Raw genomic sequence first — 23,986 nt, 5'->3', positions numbered from 1 at the left:
GGAAGAGGCAGCACTAAGAATCAGAGGGAAATACTGGAGGCGTTTATTATAAGAAAACTGCAGGAAGGCAACTGCATTACCGCACCGTCTAACATCCTCAGCGATAAAGAAAACGGCTTCCTTCAATCTTGAGTGGTGTTGATACGAAAGCAGGGGTATTTAAGTAACCATAGCGTTTTCATTCGTTTCACGCGCACGGGTTGGCACATGCATTGACTTGGTTGCTCACGGAGTGTGTCGGTTTCTTCTATTAAGTTTCAGTTGCTAGTCCAGCACTTTGGTGTCTCGTCTGTCCTTGTGTTGTGCATCCTTTTTCGCTGGTTTCCGTTCCGCCGATACGTGCCAACAGGCCCAGCAAGCTGCACTTCTACAGCCCTTACTGGGAATTACCGGAGCAAATTTCCTCCTTTGAGAGCCCACGTGAGCCCATATTTCTTTTTCAGCAATAAAGGGTTTTCCCATGACATTTTGGCCGTGCATTTTACACTTAAGCTTACGCTTATCACCGGTTTCCTGCTTATGCGCGCAGTGATTGGGGCATTGAAGCATGCAGCCGTGCATGCACAGCTAGTGTTGATGCCGCTACCGATATCATGTGGGTTGAGAAGGCGGGAAATTTAAACGTGGAAGCATCGTGACTGAATGCGATCTGCCAGCGGTCATCAATGGTCGTGCATTTTCGTTTTGGTTTCGAGTATGACACAGACAATGAGAAGCCTACGACGCAAGACCGAAGGTGGCATCAGCATGTTTGTCCACAAGTATAAAGCTACACTCCCTCCATGTCTTAACTCCCTGTGCAGAGACACTGTTTGTTCACTCGGAGTAAAAGGAGTGGAAACCAAATGAGCGTCTGCCAGAAAAGAAGCACGAATGGGTGCGAATACAACAAGACGCTGCTGTAGCCACCGCTTCTAGCGCAAGTTTCAGCTTGCCGAGTAGCTGGGAATGCACCCTGGATGCACTGCATCAACGTCAACGTGAACCAATATTTCTTGCTCAGATTAAAGGCAATTCAGAGCGACAATTTTGGCGGTGTCTTTCACGTCTCAGCACGCGTATATAACTCGTTGCCGCTTCATCGGGTACGAGTTGGGAGTGGAGGGAAGGCGGGAGAAGACATCTACGCGGCGATACAGCTTTCATGCCCTCATTGACGTCATGCCCATTGTGCTGGCTGGAGAGATATAGAGAAACACTTTATTGGTGAGTCACTGGTTTCAGGTTGGGGGGTGGCCTCAGCCCAGATGACTGATGCGACCTGTGGGGCCCGTTGCGTCAAGGTTCGTTGATCCACGAGGGAAGACCTCCCCAAGGCATGCTCGCAGGGAGTGGGGTTGGGAAGGGGGTAAAGGTCCGAGGGGCACTCGCAAAAGGAGTGGTATAACCTGTCGAGGCTGCGGCATCTCGGACATCCGCGAAGAGGAAGAGACGTGGGAGCGAGTTCTGTAATTGCGCGCGATGTTGGAAGAAGTCGGTTTGCACAGTCCGCCACATCTGTGCTTCCTCTATAGTAAGTTTGGCGTTGGGCCGGGGTAGTGTTCAGCGGGTGAGGCGGTAGTGCTCATTCATGTCTCGCTATGTGGTGAGGGCGTACCCAGTAACCTCGAGTTCTCCATGCGTACTCGAGTGCTCCATGCGTAAGACCAAGAGGAGTAATCTCCCGGGGTAATAATGCTCGGGCCTGCTGATTAGCATCGTTGGTTCTTACGCCAGTGTGAGCCGGTTGCCACAGTAGCACCACGGGCTGATGGAAGGTATTTTTAGGATAATGGTTAGTGCCGAGGCTTAGCAGTGGCACTTCTCATAGTTGCGTAGCCCCTGCTGTGAGTCTAACACGACGATGGTCGGTGTTGGCGTCTTTGTTATGGGGAGAACCAGGGCTGTTCCTGCTTTAGTGGTGGGGTTTCCCGTACAGATGGAGGCCTTGATTGTTGGTTGCATTTATGTGGCGGAGGCGATGCCTGTGATTGCAACGACCGCTCTGTCGGGGTACCGTGCCGCATCTACATACACGGTGCGTTTCTCTGGTAGGTAGTGCCGCGAGTGGTACTGCGCACGTGCCTCTCTTCTTCTGGCGTGGAAGGTCGCGTGCATGTTTCTGGGGATGGGTTTGACCTGGTTCAGGTTTCGGATGTTTCTTGGTATCCAGGCCATAGTGAAGTCGGTGTCGGGCGGTTAAACTTGGATACGTTCCAGTATGGTGCTGTCTGTCGTCGTCTGCGCCAAGCTGTGCATCTCTACCGTGCGATGGGCATCGATTACCTCGTCTACGATGGTGTGTATGCCAAGGTTCAAAAGTGTGGTTGTTGAAGTAGAGTGGGGACTGTGCAGGGCCATGCCGTGGGCTCTCCGAAGTACAAGGTCAAGCGAATCTTTGTTCGATTGCGTTAAGTTCACGTAAGGCGCGTGACAACTGAATGTGCTGACTACGAAGACCGGTACGATCCTTAGTCTCTATTCCTCTGTGAGGCCACGTTGCCTTGAGGTGATTCTTCTCAGCATCGAAAATATAGCGTGTGTGACCAAAGGACGCGTACTGTCTAGGTTGTCCCTCTAATGGCCTGTGTCCGTACTCCTAGTATTTTCAGGCTCGAGACAGGTGGTATGTTTGTCCTCCGATGTCACCTTTTATGAGAGGTTGGATGGCCGCTTCGTCCTGGGGAAATGAAGGATCATTATTTCGGATTTCATTGTTGGGTAAGTAATACCCGCCCTGTTTGCGAGTAGCGCGTTTATTTCGGCGCCTGTACTTAGTACCTTTTTCGACGTCAGCGTCACTGCCCCGGTCGCCCCAGAGGGGATGTCGCCTTCGTATATCGTTGATCATTGTCCTGGGATGCTGTATGGTGCGCTGGCCATCGGTCGGAAGCAGGGGTTGAAGACTGAAGGCGAAAGTATGGCTGCCGGGGGGGACCCCTTGTCGGGCAGCTAGAAGATATGTGTTTGGGAGATTTCTAGCTTCACCCTGGCTGTCCACCGTGTGAGGAAGCACTTAACATTGGCCAATGTTCTTGCTCCTAGCCCTAGAGTGGAGAGGTCTTTGAGTACTGCCTTATGCGAGCCGTTATCAAAGGCTTATTGGAGGTCAATGGCTCTAAATGCAGACTTCTTTTTTTGGTGGGTGGTCCAGCAGGCCGTGTTGAATCTGTAGAAGTGCGTTCTCACTCGAGAGCCTTCGTATGAAGCCCAGTTGGTTGGGTGGTAGCTTGTCGCTCATCTCGAGGTAATCTACTATGCCCGATTTACGACTTGCTCCGTGAGTTTCCCCGCGCACGACGTAAGCGGTATTGGTCTCAGATTTTCTATTGGGATTGGCTTGCTTGGCTTTGCAATGAGTGTTATGGTAGCGTGATTTCCGGTGTCCTGGATGGTAGAACGGATTGCGTTGGGGTGTTACACAGACGGTAAGATGCCTACGATGCGGGAGAGAAGAAAACAGCTCTCTGTTTCTCCACTAGAATCAATCTTGACTTCTTCAAACTCTCATTGGGATAGGTGTTATTTGCTCCATCGCAAATTACAAACAAACTTGTTTCGTTTTGCGCATTATGTGGACTACCTGTAACTTCGCAGGCCCTCCTTCTTCAGAGGGTGAAAGGGCACTATTTTTTGACATCTCTTTTCAACCTTCGTTGGCTTGAAGCCACAAGTCTCCTTGAATGTTTTTTTTATTGAAACCGAGTAACTTAACGACATCTTGCCCCTCGGGGTGCTGCTCGCTGCAGCCAGCTATGCCACCTACGATATTAGCAGCGTCAAATGCTATGGTAAGTGCAGCGCCAGACCGGAGAACATCCTGGAGACCTTGATGAGTTATTTGGACTTCATGTTCATTCCGTACACGAAGAAGCTTTACCTACAAAACCTTGAGTTTGCATCAGCTCTTCCCTGGCACCTATCCTAAGCCATCTTACCTTCACCGCGCTTGACATAACACTTCATTTATCTGCTACCGACAAAGGTGTGTTGAAAGTCTGAACGAGAACAATTTTCCCTTTATCTTTGTGACCACGTCTCACTCAGTGTCCAGGTGCGAGGATGAACGTTTGCGTATGTTTGTTTTTGTGTCGAAGTCCTCGAAGCTCAACGAGGGTATTTCGAGGGCCGGCATTTTTTATGTCTGAGTGTTAAGCTCTCATGCTGAGTTCATCGCCCTCCCTAGATGTCCGCACCTGGAAGAAAAAGAAGTAATTTGCAATCTTACAGGCCGCATTGTCGAATGGGCTGATTCGGTCTTTTTATATGGGAAGAACAGCTCGGACACACAAACCTCCTGGTTTCTGTCGGAAGGGCACTTGCAGGCCTTGCTGGAGACAAGCAAAAGAGCTTCGCCGGCGTACTACGGAGTCCCCGATTAACCGTTTCTGAAATTATGTAAGAGGCTACGGCGACCGACAGGGCACTTCAACAAAGGGCATGGTAGTACTACCACGGAGGAGCCACGGTGTCCTACGTAGCTCAGCACGCAATCCCTGGCCTCCGCGAGATCGTGAGGCGCTCCAGGCGTTGGAGTGCCATGCGTTAGACCTAAACGCGTTGGAGATCCCAGAGGAGCTGCAACACTTTCAACAGGGGAAACTATCACTTGCTTCGGTGTCTGTCGCCGAAATCGTACGAAAAGAACTCAGCCAAGATGTGAAGACATCGGAGCGAGTAGACATGGTGCGACAAGAACAGCCAAATATTTCGGACGAGGAAACTTTGAGGAATCCCACCTACTGCCCTCTACTGGCAATAATCCCCGTCTCCCAGCAGCCGAAGATATATTTGGGACTCCGCGACGTGCCCTGCCAGATGTTGTAACACCCCGGAAGAGCGACGTATCGCGTACCCCTTACTGCAGGCCTCTGTGCTTCCACTGTGGGGAAGCAGGGCACGTCTACCGCACTTGTGCGTACCGTCGCGCTGGAATACGGAGATTTGCGTCGAACTCACCACGCCGAAGATACGGAGAGCGACCAGGGGTGATCGAGGAGTATATCGCCATACGTCAGAACATGTTTGCTCCCATACGCCATGAATCTCCATCTCCTAGTACCTGACGCAGATTCCTGAGTCCACGTGCCACGCCAGGTTTTACCAACCGTCGCTCTGGTATCCGCGAGTACCAGGGAAATTGAAGGCAGAGACTTCCGGAAGTGAGGCCAATGACGTTGCTAACCGCCAACATACTCCACTGCGACGACCATGACGACGACAAGAAAATGGTCAGCTTAATCTGAGCCGCTCTTACGTCGAACCGGTATCGTGTTATGTACGTGTGGAGACGACTGCCTTGGCTGACACTGGGGCGGGCCATATAAGTCAAGCTCTCGCCTCTGCTTTAAAGAAAGTTCTGAGGCCCTGGACTCGCCTTCAAATTCGTACAGCTAGAGGCTACTTTATTACTCCCGTCGGTTGGTGCACTCCGCAAATCAAGATTCACAACTTCACCTTTGTCATTTCATTCATTGTGCTTCCAGAGTGTTCGAGAGACCTAAAGTAGGCATACACTTCCAGCTGAGCAGCGGAGCAATCAGCGACTCAGAGGAAAATAAAATTAGCTTTTCTACCAAAGGAATTATTGCCAGTGATGTGGAAGACGAGCGTGACGAGGCGTTGCGTATCGTTGACGACGATATCACACTACCAGCTCGCACTAGCTGTCAGTGCTCAAGGTGCCGAACCCGATGCGGACAAACCGGCTGATGTGCGCTCCTTTCCACTGCCCACCGAAAAAAAGGCGATAGGGCGCGTCTAAGGCCCTTGCGCGTATTAGCGATGTTTTAAGTGCGAATGCACTTTATAAGCGACCCTGAATTCCGTTGACCGCCGTCCGTCCACATAGCAACAGCTGCGGGTGCGCGCGCTCCTCGTCTTCCTTGGCAACGGGGGGAGATGGCATATACCCACGTGGGGGATTGGCCAGGAATCTCCCCGTCTTCCTTGGCAACGGGGGGAGATGGGCGCGCGCTGCCTGGCCGCTGACATGGCACATACCCACGTGGGGGATTGGCCAGGAATCGGGCGTGAGAAGGGCTAATGCACCCGCTTAAAGGAGTACTGACACGAAATTTCAAAGCTGAGATCCGCTCTAGCAATCAAGTACAACGACAACACAAATAGGTGTCTGTGAATGGCACACTCCCACGTGGGGGATTGGCCAGGAATCGGGCGTGAGAAGGGCTAATGCACCCGCTTAAAGGAGTACTGACACGACATTTCAAAGCTGAGATCCGCTCTAGCAATCAAGTGCAACGACAACACAAATAGGTGTCTGTGAATAAATGCTTATTTCTTTCTTTGTAGTTGTGTGTGTGTGTGTGTGTGATCTCTCTTTCGCGAACATTACCGAACCGCGCAAATTCAACTCGTGCATTCGCACTTTCACATTCTTCCCCTCGGGGAAATGCGGGGAAATTTTTTTGTGGAAGGGTTCTTCAAGATGTCCGAACCATTAACGCGCCTTAGGAAAAATGACACGCCATTTACCTGGACAGGAGAGAAACAAGCGGCATTCATTGAGCTGCATAGCCGCCTTCAGAACGCACCCATCTTGGCCCACTTCGACGACTCTAGCGAGACCCAAATCCGAACTGGTGTCAGAAATCTTGGACTTGGTGCTATCCTGGTGAAATAACACCATGGGACAAGAAAAATTATTGCATACGCTAGTCGCATGCTTTTAAAAGCGGAAACGAATTACTCTGCGAAGGAAAAGGAATGCCGAGCGGTGAGCTTTGACCATAACGAACTTCCGGCCCTACCTGTACGGCCCCCGTTTCAGGCGGTATGCGATCACTCATGATGCTTGCTGGCCAACCTTAAGGACCCATCTGGGCGACTCGTTCGGTGGAGCCTACAGACCCTAGAGTGCGACATTACTGTCGTATTCAAGTCGGGAAGAAAAGACACCAAAGCAACTTTATCGTGGGCGCCTATTTTGTCTGACTCACCTGAATGTGAGGAGGACATCCCGTTTCGCGGAGTGCTTCAAACAGCCGACATGGGTGACTATCCACTGCTGGACTCCGAGCTACCGCCACTCATGGCGCACCTGTGTGGAAGGAACTCCACCGTACCGCGGCCCTTCCTTAAAAATGTAGTCGCTTACTGGCTGCGCAACAAATTGCTGTATAAACGGACCTGTGACAGCGAGGAGAAATTTTTCCTTGTCGTGCCAACTGTGCTACGGCCGGAAATGCTGCAAGCCGGTCACGATGAGCCTTCATCCAGCCATCTCGGCCTGAGTCGCACATTTGCGCGGATCAGTCAGACGTACTTTTGGCCAAACGTTCTTCAATCGTAAGGCAATACGTACTGACTTGCTGCGATTGCCAGCGCTGGAAGACACCTCCCGTAAAACCACCCGGAATGCTTCACTCTGCGGATCACCCCGAAGCGCCATCAGGCAGATTGAAATAAATCTACTTTGACCATTCCGAACATCATCTCTGCGAAACAATTGGTTGTTGTAGCCACTGACTAGTTAACAACATATGCTGAAATGAAGGTTCTTTCTCAAGGCACCGCTGTAGATTTCGGCAACTTGTTCGAGGACAACATCGTTCTGCGACACGGCGCACCTACTGCTGTCATTATATATCGGGGCACCAAATTCACTGCTTCTTTCACGGAAAACGTTCTTAGGGTATCAAACAGCGGGAATCGTAATTGTACGGCATATCACCATCAAACTAACGGGCTTATGGAGCGCCTCAACAGGGCTATCACAGATAAGTTGTCTATGTACGCGATTTATAACACTGAAATTGGGACGAAATTCTACCTTACGCAACCTTCTCTTATACTGCTACGCATGAAACAGCTCTACTCACACTCTTTCAACTTGTTTACGGACGCCCGGTGACCACGACACAGGATGCTATGCTTCATGTAGATAAAAGCTACACTGCCGGCAATGCCATGGACGATTTCACGCACCGCGCTGAAGAAGCTCGTCAGCTTGCCCGACTCCGAATTCTAAGGCAACAAACAATCGACCCCCAAACATACAAACAGGGACCACGCAATGCTGAATGTCTTGCTGGATAATTTGTGTGGGTGTGGACACCCGTCAGTCGCTGTGAGCTTTCGGAAAAGCTTCTCCGCCGATACTTCGGCCCATATGAAATCCTTCGTCACGTCTCTGATGTAAACTACGAGGTAGAACCCTAGGCCACAAAAGCATGCTCACGAAGACGCCGGCCTACGAAAGAGATCGTACATGTAAGCCGCATGAAGCCATATTACACTAGAGTGTGAAGACGGGCTAGTTTGTCATACTGAATGCACAAAATAGCCAAAACTAACGGCACACATGACGAGAAAAAGACAAACGCGGTGCTGACTAACAAATGAATAAATTTTATTGCACGCTGGCAATGTAAGAAAATCGAGAAAGAACACTAAACCAAGATATAGTTAAAATTGTAGAAATGCTATCGCCTTGGGCAGCATGTCGATAGACGGTTTGCTGACGCATGCGCCTGCCGCTCGTACATAGAAAAAGCTTCAACGATCTCGCGAGTTCTCTGGTCACCATAGCTCTTAAGTCCATGACAAGGATCAAACAAGGGCTATCATGAAGGATCGTTTCCATGGCATGAAACAACATGTGTGGCAAGATTACTACCGGTAGCGGATTTGATGGTGTTAACACGCTCACGAAGATAATCATTCACACATCGTCCCGTTTGTCCGAAATACGGGTCACCGCAGGACTGGGGGATCTCGTACACTGCTCTGTTCGCCAACTTAATACCACGCCTTGTGTGTCCCTTATTTACGACGCCCGCTCAGTCCAAACCCAGCCTGACTGAATATATATGGTCACCTTGCACGATTTCACGGCGTTTTTCAGCTACTTGGCTTTCAAAACTGGTTGGGCTGGAATACCAACGGACGTTCGACCCGGCATCGGATTGATTCCGTTTTCAAGAGGGGCGAGTATTGCCACGGCATTATTATCATTGCCATACAGCCCCAGCGGTACACACGCAATATTGAAAGTGAAAAATGCTGAAGTGCGCAGCAGAGGCAATACGAAAAGAAAAAGGAAGGAGCGTTTTTTTCTTGGTGCTGTAGCTAGCGGTGACAGCGGAATTACTGGCACAGCTCGCCCTTTAAATAAACACTGCCTTTTCACTGCTACGAAACGCAGCGATTACTTTCACTGTTACAGTTTTAGGCACTCCAGACGCGAACTGTTTTTCTTTTCCTCTCTATTCATTCAAATTTTTGCGGCTCTTGCCTAGTAACATCTCTTTACCTACTAGTCGTAAGCAGGCCAATTCGACCGCATGGCTGCTTTCATCTTTACAGAACACTGAGCCTGAAACCATCTAGCCGAGCCAAAGATGTCTTTACTGTCTATTTTTATCGTCGATTAATTTTTTTGTGCAATGACATGGTTGTTTCTAAACGCTTCTTGAAAACAATTTACATTTTGAATGCACAGGTTGTGGAGAGGTCGCATCTGTACTTTTGCATCCGTTCTGGTGTTTCTGCTCCTAAAGAACTGCCTAGCTTATACTTGTATGCATTCATTAGTGCGTACTCACTCTACTCACAATCTCTGAGTTCTGCTTGTTCAGAAAACATCATTGCCTTCTTGGATTACTTTCCACATTTGGATATATATCTACAAGTGATATATTTACCAATTTTGAATTTTTTACCTTCCTATCTGTTGTCCTTTTGTATGCCTTTTATCCACGCACTTAGTGCAATCCCCGAGCAGGGCCTGCGCTGTAGCTGAGCACTTCAAATAAACACATAAAAAACCTTCACACCGATTGGCCGCCCGTGCACGGGGCCGAGCACGTATCAAACTACGATACCTATGGCTATGCAATTCGGCTTACCCTATCTTACATTTCCAGCGCTTATGACTCTCGTAGAAATATTCCCGGGGGTGGTTATTCTTCATTGACCCACGTGTGTTTGTGTTTTTGTGCCATGGCAACAAGAACAGGGAGGTAGCCGAGTGCTAACACGGCAGCCATGGACTTTAGTTTGTTGATGACAAGCGTCTTCCTCTTGGTTAGAAAACAATTGCGCGTAACCTCGCCCTTGACAGACGGCAGTGACGTAATTAATTGTTTTCAGAAATTGAAAGAAGCGACCAAGTTGAAAATGCTAAGTGAAAAAGCGAAGTCAGGGTGAGGAATCAGAGCTGGCGGTGCAATAGCATTATATTAAGCTCGAATAGAAACGGCTGCAGGCTAAACTGCAAAAACTAAGTGGCCGTGCAAGCTACCAGTCACCCAGCACCAGTAGCAATTAGAACAGGAGAAAGCGGGGTGGTTGGTGCACGTTGGCGCAGGAACCAATGCGCCGCAGAAAGTTCTTCCGCTTTAGGAACCCCCGCAATGAATTCTGCTGCTCTTTTGATAGGGCAGGTGAGCTGGGCGTCTTGGTGCGGGTTCTAGCCATAAAAAAACACGGATTCCGCAGATTGTGCTAGCATTGCTAATACCTTGCGTCCTACACAGGCTACCCATCACCCTAGCATTTGCATGACGAGCGAAATCCTGCTCTCAAAATTCTGAAAAAAATCCCGCAATCTCCACTAAGTGAATGGTGATCAGTGGGGCGAAGCTCCAAAGCTTATACGAAAAACCGTGAAACATTCGGGCCACAGATCATATAAAGACACGACACGTTGTTGTAGGGGTGATTGTATATACACTTATATGCACGATGTTTTCGGTGCCTGACCCCTGCTTCCCGCGCATGCTCAGATTCGAGGTTCTCTTGCCCCCGCTTGCGTTCCGCGTCTGCCTCGCGAGCTGTCACCAGGGGGTCTTGGCGGCGGCTCCGCATTGCAGCCGCGTTGCAAGCTCTCCGCGCCGCTGCCTTCGCTTGAAAAGTGTTCATGATGAGTAGAGTGCGCGCGCGAGTGTGCAGTGGAGCAGCGGAGATGGAGGAGTAGGCGCGCCATCTAGCGGGCGACCTAGGAACTATTGCACAGCTGCGCCTCTAACGGTCGCCTCGAGAACTAGTGTACACGAGGGACTTGAGTCGACCAAGAGGAGCTTCGCCCCTAAAATGAAGCTTGACGTCTTCTCATGGAACTTGTCCAGCACACCCATTTCAACGCGTGTTAGCTTGATTACCAAATTGTAAAAAATTACCCGGTGTGAAATGATGACGCAAATCAGGCGTCGTGTAGAAGACACCCCGTCTGACACTCTTGGCAATCGTGGCTTTAACTCTAGTGGTGCACAAATATTGCTCCCGAAAGTATACCTCTGTGGAAATTATCTCTACCCAGAAATGCTGCGCAATTACCCATTCGCATGTAACACCAACGCCGCCTCACTGCACGGTATCACTCCCCCTTCATACATTTGGCATTTTCGCAGACGCGTGTCATCTTCGTGCACACCGTCATGCCACCATCGGCCGATGTAAGCATTGCTCACCCTAACTCTTGGTTCAACGACACTAGCGGGATTCTTGTGGTGGTGAAAATCCTAGTGCTACTTCGGACCACAGCTGAATACTCAACTGCAAGCCATCCATGCCTATTCTGACACAACAGTGAATGCTGCCCTAATGAGCTCCCCTCTACATGCGTGTAATTCTAAAACTTTGCAGCCAAAAAAAAACTCGCCTTAAGTTTTGAAGGTTTCAAAACAAAATAACGACTTTCGGAAGCACTTTCTGAACTTGCCCTACTAGGGCTTTCTGACGTCGATTTTGGGGATGCTCCTGCTTTATTATTCCTCACCGACGCGCGACTGCTACCGTGACCTATGTCTCTTCAGTGCTGGCACATCCCGCCACCTATGCTAGGTATGCGACTAACACGTGTCACGCGGTGTTGATTCTGTCCAGTTTCCGCGACACGAGTTGTTGTTGGCTGGCTTGGCGACGATGCGCGGAAAATAACGCGCATGAGTACAAGCGATCACAGTGGTGCCTGCTGACGTGCTACGTGGAGGCATACTTACCACACGCACTTTCTATACAAATTCAACAGTCACCACATCGTGTATCTATAGCAGTGCCAAAGCGCCACAAAATCAATGAACGTGTTTCCACTCGCTCACTCACTCGCTAAATGGTGTTCCTTTGTACCTGGGCCCTCAGTGTGCTCGCAAGGGCGGCGCGTACTTGTGTCTTAGAAGCCGTGACCTCCCCGAAACTGCTCTTGATTCTTTAAAAAACATTTTTCCTTTACCAGTATGTGTCCACACTTGTCGCCGGATTGCCTCCAACCGGCTGTTTCTGACACGGCGTGCGGCAGGGGTCTGGCTGAATGTGTCGCGGCCCATTCATGAGTGTCTTCGGTCAAGATTTTATTGTATTTTTTACACCTCATTCCATTCGGTCACCAAATGTGGAATCAATACCTTATATTTCAGGGTCACTGAAAGGCTTTAGTCATCCTGAAAATGCGTGTCGACATGTTTCTAGAACCCTGAAATCAAATTTCATGCACAAATGATCCGGCATATTTACAAGATGTCGGAAATTACTTCTTTCTTTTAAATGGCACCGTTAGCTGACAGTTTTTATCCTTCACCAGGTACTTTTAAATTCCTTCTTCGTCCCGGCCCTGGCGAGAATAAATTTTGTGACAACGGCCCGCCAGTGATGTGATTTTAAGACCGCTGGCGGGGGTATTTTAATTGGCCAACGCTTGAACTTTTACACACTACTACACTTTACTTTACTGGACACTTTACTGGAAGTCCCATAGGCGGCTTTTATTTTTTTTGCCAGTGATATTGGCGTTGCCTGTGTCCAGTTTGCATAAGCCATCACACTTTTATTTGCAGCTTTTTGTTTCCTGAGACATTTACGCTGTGTAGTTAGAACTGCAGTATTGCTTGTTTTTAAAGCATTAAAGTGTGGTGCGTAACGTCATGTTAATTGTGTCTATATGGTCACTTATTTGTTTCAAACTCGGGGATCTGCACGCGCTTTTTTGCGATGAATCAGGAGATTTGTGCCCCTAGGAGTGCAAGCGCAATATAGGTTTCTTATTTTAGGGAGTTTCTGCCTGCCGTTTTATTTTTTTATTTATTAAAACTCATACATATTTGCTTGTGAAAAATAGAAGCTGTACAGAAATATGGCAGAAGGTGACCGAAGAACACAAACACTGAAGGGACCAGCGTGTGCCTCCCAAACTGGTTGCAGAGAAAACTAATGGCTGGCGGACGAGGCGCTAATATGTGGTGATCATCAGAAGATCAGGCAAAGGAGATAATATTTGAGGGTCTCGTCACTCCTGAGAAGGTACTAAACGTTCACCGGTGGTCAATAAAAAATAATTTTTTACAACTATTTTGTGAAAATTTTTGTGTTCGATTTTGTATTGTATCTAGTATGATGTGAGAGTGTAGACAGAAAAACCAACACCCGTTCATTTAGGTGAGCAGAAAACCCGCTTGCAGGAATCAATGGAATAGCGCTTTAGAGAAAAAAGTCCTTGGTGTGCCTCAATCTGCTTTTGTGCCTTGAATGCGAGAGCCTGGCGATACTACTAAAAACTCTTTGCTTAGACATTGTATCTCCATAGCTTTGTTCACTTTTCTTTATTTCTAATTTACCATGACTTTCTTCAACTGAATTCTTTTCTGCGACACTGCATGTGCTTTTTCCGCTTTTGTATTTTCGTTTTTCGCGGCGAATTACGTCTGCAAGCAGACTTTCACACACACCAGCTTACCTTGAATACTGATTCCGCGTGCGTAGTCTGCATCTGTTCTGTTCACGTGCCTTCACTTTCAGTTGTCACGCGGAACGCACAATTCAAGATATTTAGAACTTACATATCATAGTTTTGTCAATGTTTTGGGGCCAGCGCAACACACCTCAAAGTTCCCGGTTCCTCGCCCATCGTCTGGGTGCGTATGCAATACCAGAAAAAAGATTATGAACTTTTGTTGCGCTTGAAAGTCTGAAACGGCTACATTTTTTACGCGATGGGCTTCTAATTTGCCGACCCAATATCAAATTCCTTCTGATCACCCATCTGTTTTCATTTAAGCACTCTTTACTACCGGCGGCAATTTTGCTGACCGGCGAAAAAGAATTCCGACTCGCTTTCACAGAATGGGGCACTTCATGTTTTCCCCCATAAAAATTACACAAGTCGGCCGTTGCACTGCGCTAACATTTGTACCATGTATCGTGCTCACGCTGCATCGCAAAAACCTACGCTTTCCTCTTCGCTTAGCTAGAGCATATATCGGCGAAAATGGGCCGGTCTTGGCTGAAGCTCCAAGATTCTTTTTTTAAGTGAGTGACAAGGGAGAAAAAATTTACACCCTCAGTAACATTTTAGTGACTGATTTCACAGACAGTTCGGCTGAGCTATTTCAGATTAGCAGGGGCAAGCTCTAGAAGCAGCCCATAACGGAAACTGCACAAAATTGGTAAGTGTGTCATTTGAGTTACTTAATTCTCGTTTGGGAGGCCTTGACTAAACTAGCGTTCGCTGTGAATCCCGCTCTATTTATTCGTTTGGCTGGGAAGGAGCCTGGTAGATTTCAATAGGGCGTTGTCAAAATTTGCTGGTTGCTGGTTGTCGGTGGTCCAACGAAAGTTCTTTACCTTTAAGCGCAGGATGAACCCCAGCCAATCAAGGCGAGATGAACAAACCACAGCTTAGCCAGAACTAGCAATGGAAGGAATGTTTCGGACTCAGATCTTGCTTTTGAATGAAGAGGACTCCAACCATGATGACCTACTTCTATGAGATAGAATTTTGGGTAGCTGAAGACCTTTATTGCTTCAGTATTCGAACCATGAACCTATGTCTACAGACACCTAGACAATATTTTGCACGTTAGGTTGTCACCGGTCTTATTGCTCCTTCCTTTGTTCGTCCCACTTAAAAAAACTGTGTATCTAAACTCGGGATGTGCACACTCGAAGGAAGAGTGGTGGTGGTAAAAGTGCAGCTTCCGCGTTGTGCGGTTACTCTGGTGTCGCCCTCCGTTGCCCATATTGTGGTAGTGATCCCCGCCTTCGGCTTGGTAGGGTTACACGACCACAGCAAACCAACCCTGGATGCTCCATTCTTGTGGCGGAGAACTTCAATGCTCTGCGCTGTGTAGGAAATACCCGTTTTCAACTGCGCGTGGTCGAGTGGTCTTTGATCACGTCGCCAATACCAGCTTTACACTTCTAAATGGCATTTGTTGAAAACCACGAGCAGGCGAGTGTTAGTGGACAACGCTTTATTGACGGCGTTCGAGCGGCTAGCGTTATGCGCTTGATGAAGAAGATGTCACGAGCCCCTCTGCTCGTGCGGGGGCTGCACGTCTTCGCTTGGGTGTCGTCGCCTTCCAAACAACCAGATCACATTTTGTTACAGGCTCCGGGCCACCGCAATATAATGGCTCTGGTTGGCTTCAGATGGCTAATACCTTGTACCTGGAAATGGCTTGGTGATTGATTGGAATTTCCACGGTAGAGAAGAACTGGCGACTTCCTAGGAGTCGTGTGCGCGGGGCGCAACGTGTGCAGGAGTTTGTTTCGCCGCCCTACTTTCCATGGTCTGTCCATAAGGTGTTCTTCATGCTTCGAACGTTCCCAAAGTGTCCCAGCCGATGAAGCTTGCGGCGATGAAGTCGGGAAAAAACATTCGTCGGTTTCTTTCGTATCGGCTTTTGCTTCGGTTACGGTGAGGACTTTTAGGAGCCGTGGACTTTCTTCGGAAGATTCTTAGTCGGTAGCTTGTGGTTGGTCTGCCTCCAAAGAGGCCTATTCGTGATCAAAACAGTGGTCCTTCAGTTGATACGTACGAGCTTGACAGTGCCTCTGATCATATTATTGGTCAGGTAAGTTTTCGTCTCCAGGCACTGTGTACCAAAAACCCTTCTCCGGGGCCGTCTCTGGTACAGCCGTCGATGTGGACACGCGCGTCAGTTTTTCTGGCGTTGGTCGTTTCCGTTTGGGATCGCACAAACATGTGATGTGGAATGCTTTGCAATTCTGACATGAGAGTCTTCTTGCGTTCTTGCAATCCTTGGTGCAGTGGAAGGGCCTGGCGCAGCGAAAGCAACAACCCTGATTTCGCAATTTGGCTTTCTTTTCGTCTAATTTAATTTGAGCGTCTGTGTCTTCTTCTGTGTTCTTCTTCTGTGTGTCTTCTTCTGTTTGAGTCTTCTGTGAGTTGGTCGTTCGATTCACAGAGATGGCATTTATGGCGGGATATCCTTACCGTTAGTGTGGAGGAAGAACCTTGCATGTTTTTCTTGACTTGGTGCCGGTGTGATTTTGTTGTGGTAGGCATGTCTGATCTAGTCATTAGTAACGTGATCTCCCGACATCGCACTTCCATGTGCAGGGGGCTGCTCGTCTTCGCTTCGGTGTCGTATTCTCCCAACCAACCAGATATACCGCCATATTCACCTGACTTGGCGTGGTGGCTGGGTGCGCAAATGATCTCTTGCCAACGCAACGCAGACTGCTGTGGGAGCGGTCACCACACCATTCGCACTGTTATCATTACGTAGTCCATGGGTGGCCTCCGCCACCTATGCGCAGTGGTGAACTGGAATACCCTTCGATCTACTCTGAACGCTTCTCTCTCAGTGACCATAGTATACCCCAGTGATCTCCTTCACCATGTACCCGCGGACACCTCCTAGCCCCCGTGGGTGGAAGAGACAAGCCCAAGGCCCGATCTAAGGCTCCTGAAGCTCGGGTGTAAACGTAAGCAAGCTGAATAATTTGCCACCTGTGTCCCTTCGTCTGTACCTGCCAGACTCCAGTATCAGCACCGCACTGCTGTCGCTAGACGGCCGACAAAAAGGCTGTCCAGGCAGCGCCAGATCGACTGGTGCGTTTCTCATGGTCATGGACTGTCCAGGCATGGCTGTCCAGGCATGGCCACATCGACTGGTGCGTTTCTCCGGCGTCTGTCTGGCGCACTTTGCGGTTCATAGTATCAGTCGCCCTTCGGAAGCAATACCTATTGATTGCTTAGCATCAAACAAGGATTCGACAGAATTCACACCAGATTTTTCCGCTGCCTTGATTTCTGCCTTTCGTGCTGTGCGAGAGATCAGGCTATTTTTGTTCCCCTCCCGAAAAGTGGTGGTTTATCGGAAACTCATTATGCCATTTCTAGAATTCAGTCACCGTTCACAATGAGTGAATTCTTGGCAGCGATCGATCAAGCTATGATGCGGAAGGCTCCCCGTCCCGATGGCATTAGTTATGAGGTATACATACATATTTATGACCCAGCTCTCACGATGCTTCTGGACTTTGTACATCAGGTGACGCTATCAGGTCAATTCTCTCAATCCTTGCTTCGGAGCGCCTATTGTTCCGATCCCAAAACCCGGGAAACCGACGGACGAACTTTGCAAATTGCGGACAATCGCTTTGACATTTACGCTGTGCAAGCTGTTACATCGAATGTTCGCCACACGTCTTCAGTTGTGTCTTAAAATTTTTCAATGGTATCGCCCGGCGCAATTCGGACTCAGGCCTCATCTTGGAACCGAGGATGGCTTGGTATACCTGTCATCCTAGTTGTTGGTAGGAGGCCGTTCTCAACATGTGAGGACTTTACTAGGTATGGACATATGCAAGGCGTATGAAAATGTTTGTCACGCTGCAATATTAAATGTGCTAAGTTGCGTTCGCCCCGAAGACAAACCCTGCAATTTTTTTCTGAAACTTTCTTAGACACCAGTCTTTTCCTATACACATCAATGCCAAACGTTTGGTCTCGTTTACACCAGTACGCGGCATTTTAAAGAGGCGGTGTTCATTCTCCCCTACTTTTTAACATTTTATATTGCCTCTAGCTTGGCATGTTTCACTAACGAATACTTGTATTTCCTCATGTACGCGGATTATACTACTTTATTAAGAGTTTATCCAGACTTATCACGACAAGCCGAGTGCCTCCAGCAAGCCTTAAGAGACTGCCAGAAATGGTGCATGTGGGGCTCACCCTCTCTCAATACAAGACTGCTGCTATTCCCGTGGCGAAAGCTTAGGGCCATCGCTTCCTTGCATTATCTCGGATGGCACTGCGGCTGAATGGGTCCTCCATACTCATTGTTGTGCATCTTCGGGTTGTGCGATAGGAGATATCGGCCTGAGGGCAAGCAGCTCAGTGCCGCTGAGCTCGACAGAAAGCAAGCCAAATGCTCCACTTCGTTTGCCGCATCTCTCAGAAGTCTGGTGGGGCCTGCTGGACGATTGCCCGTCTCCTAATGCGCTCCGTACTACAGCCAAGGCTCGTGTACCATTCATAGTTCGAGCACAAGATGCAAGCGGACTGGGATCGGCTGGAGACTATTAACAGGGCTGCCATGTAAATCATTATTGGCCGCACCCTCCTAACGCCAATTCCACAGCTACAAGCACAAGCCTAGCTAAACATGTTGGATGAACTCATAGATCAGCGTCGTTCCACACGACTGCTAAAACGTTGACTGGTTCCATATGCAGTAGCTCTCACCCGTACATGGGCCCGCCGCCTGATACAATGCCAGCGCTTCCCGCCGTGAGGCCGCCCTGGCTGTACCATCATGTGACGAACAGCATACCTCTGACAAGTCCGTTTCCTGGCCTTCACCAGCCCCCAGACGCCGTCCTTCATGCCCCTGACTGGGCGCCTCCGACGCAACTGCTGGTTGTCCAGGCTTTTGTGGAAGCTGGGGCATACGACTCCTTCATCACCACGGCCTTGACGTGTCTTTCTTATTCTGCCGTAAACCAAAGCGGCGCGCACGAGACCTTCCGTGCACTCCCAAGCCTGCTAGCAGACCTGACTGTCATTCGGGATGGTCTGCAGGCGCTTGCATCGGTATTGACTAGTGGGGACAGGCTGGAACTTTGTACTGACTGAACGTCTGCGATCTGGAATTTACGTCACGTTCCGCATTGTACAAGACTGGCCACCCGCATTCACGCGAATATGAGCAGTTATGCGCGCCTGCCCTGTCCACGTTTTATGGATTCGCCGGGATATGCTTCCTGCCCACAAAGCCGCGGATCGCGCCTGCCACAGAGACGTCCCACGGCCACTGTCACTTCTTCAAGTATACACCATAGAAAGTGAAAGAAAGTGAAAGTGAAAGTTTGTTTTATAAAACGAATACAAACATACTATTATACAGACGAGGGTCCCATAGTCAACCGACCTCGATTATGAATACACAAACAAATTTGTGAAAGCAGCAAATGGGCGTGAAATCTCATCAAAAAAGACCGTAGTAAAAAGACAAGTTAATCTATAATCAACATGCACTCAACAGTAAGCCTAATATTTATACAAAAAGTTATACAATGTGAAGTAACGCAAATGAAATAACGGCACAAGCAAACAGGAATGTCACTCATAATCACCAACAAAAGCAGGATTGTAATTAAACTAGAAGAAACTCTCTAAGATTGTTTTTAAAGCATGTAATAGAAGACGACGATTTAACCGTAACAGGCAAGCTATTCCACAAATTTACAGCTGCGAAACAAGATGTTTTCTTACCGGGATTAGTACGAACAGGTGGTAATAAGAAATTATTATTACTTGAAAATCTGATGAAGGTTTTGCTTCATAAACTAACAAGATTAATGAAATCATAAGAATGGTAAGAGTGCAATAATTTGTAGAAAAATATTCCCAGGTTGTAGTGAAAGACTGCATTAATTGATAATATGTTATTCTGACGTAGAAGGCCTGAAGCAGAAGAACGACATGAACTAAACGTTATAATGCGAATACACTGATTTTGAATATGTTGAACCGATGAAACGTGAGAAGAGTACGCGTTGCCCCATGAAACAATGCCAGACTGGAAATGACTGTGAACAAAAGCAAAATGTAAAGACAACAAACCATGATGAGCGAAAAAGCGCCGAGCCTTGATCAAAGCTTGTATGCCAAAAGCGGTTTTTGCTTAAGATCGGATAAGTGCGATTTATATGTAAGGTTAGGGTCGAGATGAATGCCAAGGAATGTAACGCGGTCACATGATGCAATTAAATGAGGCCCGAGTTTTAGTTCAGGAAAAATAGTGGTAGTTTTCTGATGGGACCTGAATACCATAAACTTAGTTTTTTCGGGGTTAATTATTTGGTAATTGTCACGGCACCAGTTTATAACGTTGTTAAGCACTGCATTCAAGTTCGAGGTAAGGCAAATTATTTATTTATTAGATAATGATATTGTAGTATCGTCCGCATACAAAACACAATGAGAGGGATTAATGCAATCGGGAAGGTCATTATATATATAATAAAAAGTAAAGGATCTAAGATTGATCCCTGGGGAACGCCTTGATTAATTGTTCTCATTTCAGAGAAAGTATCAGCAACATATACAGTATATTTTCTGTTTAGTAAGCAACTTTTCAAAAGTGATAATGCCGGTCCAATTATTCCATACGTTTCTAATTTATTAAACAAGATTTCGTGATTAATGGTATCAAATGCTTTAGTAAAGTCTAAAAAAACTGACCCCACGAAGTTTCCAGAGTCAATTGATTTCTTAATAAAGTCAGAGAACGAAAGCAAAGCTACGTTAGTGGAACGTCCAGACCGGAAACCGAATTGACAAGGGTTTAGTATATTAAACTTAGTTAGGTAGCTATTAAGACGTTTGGAAAACAGCTGTTCAATTAATTTGCTCAGACAGAAGAGAATGCAAATGGGGCGGTAGTTAGTAATCGATCATCTTTTTTCAAAATGGGATCACTTTTGCTTTTTTTAAAGAAGATGGGAACGTTCCAGACCTAAATACAAGATTTATTATATGGGTAAGGGTATTTACGATTAAATCGACAACTAATATCAAATGACGAATTGAAATATTGTCTAGGCCTGGACTCCAGTTTTTAGTGTACCAAGCGTAGACCGGACTTCTTCTGGCGTAACTGGGAATAAAAAGAAAGATTGGCTAGCACGGCGCATACCATGTTGCGCATTCACAGACTGAAGAGTATTGTTGTAGACAGAGGAAAAATAATCGCAAAAAGCATCGGCAATGTCAGGTTTGTTTGTTAAGGTTTGTTCCATTGTAGGTAATTCTTTGTATTGAGGCATTAACGGTAGTCGTTTTAAGGAAGGTATTAAATAGATTCCATTTGTTTTTGGGGTTATTTTCGTGTTTAGCAAATTCATTCTCATAATAACGTTTTTTTCCTGTTTTAAAAAATGTTAAGGAGCGAGCAGTATTTTTTATATCGCTTAGCTAAATTGGAATTGAAGGGCTGACTTTTGGTTTTCTTGTAGAGAATATATTTCTTCCGCATGCTTTCTAAAAATTCATTAGTAATCCAAGGATTACTCGTGTAACCGAATCTTTTTTTACATTTAACAGTAGTAGTGCTAGATGACACCGCTATCTAAAAATGCCGAAGAAAAGTGCTGCAGTGGTAGTTCCGCATCATCCACAGAGTTAATGGTGCGCCAGTCAGTCGCCATTATAGCTTCTATAAATTTTACTGAATCAAATACGGATGTAAAATGAGAACTGCATTTTTCAGGCACGTCCGCGTCAAGAATAAGCAAAATAGGAAAATGATTGGTGATATCTGAGTCAAGAACGGCTGGGAAAGGTTGGGGTGATAGGTTAGATAGTGCATGGTCTAATAAAGTGCAAGGACCATTGCGCACGCATCTGGTGGGTGAATGTATCAGAGATTCGAATCCCAACCCAGTAAAGCAATCTGTGTAAGCTGTAGACGAATTAGATTCGGTGTCAAGTAAGTTAATGTTTATGTCACCAACTAACAGAACGTCCTTATTTTCGAATGCTAGCTGGTTAAGAATAGTATTAAGGTTAAGCAGGAATTCAGTGAGAGAAGACGAAGGGGAACGATAGATGAAACCAATGACGAACTTTTTATTGTTAAGGGGAAGTAGTGACCTATCCGTTTCTATCCACACCGGTTCGCAATGATTAGTAGTGAAGGACAGATCATGTCTACGTGTGTACGAGATATTGGGCGATATGAAAACTGCGGTTCCTCTATGGCTATCTGAAGCTCGATGACAATACTCTAATTGATATGACGGGAAACTGTGCATATTGCTGTCAGAATCAGAAAGCCAAGTTTCTGATATGCATATGAACGAGAAAGAATGGTTCAGTGAAGCTATGAAACTATTGATTGTGTCGAGGTTCTTCTTTTGGCTTCAGGCATTAAAATGGATTAAAGACTGCTTGTTTTTAGAAAGGCGGATTTTCGCATCATCGGGTGACAGCAAAGCCATTGGTTGCAGTTTGCCAGCAGTAGCTCAGAAAGATACAAGACTGAGGATTAATTGGAAACCCTCAAGTCCCTCTCTGTGTATATGCAAAAGACCTTGGTGTCCTCGGTTTTTCGGGCCTTGATGCGACAGCTGTCCGTCCATAGGAATTGCCAGTGGTGCTATTTCTTAAGAGATAGGGCCGTGGAAAAAAGCTTCTTGTTTTCAAACGTCAGATGCTCGTTAACAAAGACAGGTACATCGGTGTTTCCAGAAAAACTAATGTTACTCGTGCACAGCCTAGCCTTGCGCGCCTTCCGGAGGAAGTCATTCTTTTTTTCACGCGATCAAAAACGAACATAGCATAGAAGAACTGCTGGTGGAAACACAAACACTCCATAGCGCGGCGCGTGCTTTACTTAAACCGCGTGGAACTGACCACCCCAGTGGACTCGCTCATTGGGAAGAAGTCGTGCTGTGGAGGCTTTGGGTTGGAAAGTCGTCATCACCAGCAGTTACTCACGCTTGACCGGCCCGTTTCCCCGCCCTATTTGCAGATACCTATCCTTCTGTGTGCTTCATGCATCAGGAGCTGACGTTGAACACCTGCTTTTCTCTTGTCCAGGTATTAGAGACGCCTGATTGCAACACCTCCAAGGCACACGGCTCCATCTTGGGAGGCCCCAAGATCTGAAGCGCTGGTTATGGGGGCCCCAGCACCAGTCTCTTCTTGGACACTTCCGTGTTACGAGTGCAGTGTTGTACTTACGAAAACTATCTTATGCCTGGTTCTTTGAGCGCTCGAGTTAAAATCATGTTTCTTATCCCTTAGGGCAATCTCTAGCAAAAAAGCCACGTAGGCCACGCTACCTAGAATGATTTCCCGACACCAAGTTCTAAAGGCGAGCAAATATCTTCCGCTAGTCTCCTCTCCGTAGCTTAATCTATCTCTCAGGTTTCTGCCACTACGTGCGCTCACCTGCCGTTAAATATAACCAGCCGCTTCGTGTTTCTTAAAAAAATCTCGCTACTGCCCTCTAGCGAATTTAAAAAAAAATGGTTCAATACATTCCTCCTGGTCTTAACCGTTGCATACGATACAGAGAACACACGCCTGTCTGAGTGGCTAAACCAATAAGTAGGGGCCAAGGCAGGTGAGCGGAGCACCTCTCGTGAGACACATGCTTGTCAATACACAAACAGTGCGCACTCCGAAAATAGCGAGTCTTTACTCACCTCCTAGGGCTATCAAGATAATTACAATACAGGATCCAGCAACGATACCGCAGAAGACGATGCCTCCTTTGACTGCTGGGCTGAGCCCGTCCTGCCTGAAAATTTGGGAATTGAAGATTACGCTTATCGTGCAACAAAAACTCAGGCATGTTTACTGCACTTGCTGGGCAGCTAATGGCACACAGAATCCACGACACTGGCCAACACACAAACAATATCCTTGATGAAGGGCTCCTTCAAGATGCTCTGCTGAGACGAGATAACTGATTTGTCAAAAAAGAACCGATATCTATCCTTCCTTCATCTGCTTGCAACGTGATGTAGAAGCAGAGCGCTCATGCATTCGATCTAGAGTGACGGACTGGCAATTTTAATATCAATATTTGTAATGTAATTCCTGCTAAAAAATATTGCTTCTTCGCGACATACAATTGGTAACCTATTGGAAGCTATGATTTGTCTCTGATTCAACAGGCCTATCCACTCTGAATCCACACCCAGCAGAGTCACCGCAGGACGGCTGATAATTATCTTTTATTATGGGGTGTCTCAACATATGGGAACACGTCGTATTGTTTTCAGG

The 23,986-nt window shown here is 47.3% G+C and overlaps 1 long non-coding RNA gene across 1 annotated transcript in view; it reads right to left on the bottom strand.

Annotated features, from left to right (window-relative positions):
* The window catches only part of LOC144157698 (uncharacterized), a 57,568-nt gene extending 34,078 nt beyond the window's left edge, over positions 1-23,490 (bottom strand). The window contains exon 1 of the long non-coding RNA XR_013319830.1: positions 23,404-23,490. This is a non-coding gene — a long non-coding RNA (uncharacterized LOC144157698). The remainder of the gene's footprint in view (positions 1-23,403) is intronic.
* Positions 23,491-23,986: the final 496 nt, after the last annotated feature.

Source organism: Haemaphysalis longicornis, unplaced genomic scaffold (assembly GCF_048455015.1).
Source record: "Haemaphysalis longicornis isolate Haplotype H1 unplaced genomic scaffold, Haemaphysalis longicornis Haplotype H1 scaffold_10, whole genome shotgun sequence".
NCBI lineage: Eukaryota > Metazoa > Arthropoda > Arachnida > Ixodida > Ixodidae > Haemaphysalis > Haemaphysalis longicornis.
The sequence above is the reverse complement of the archived record's forward strand: the minus strand, read 5'-3'. Positions and strand labels throughout refer to the sequence as shown.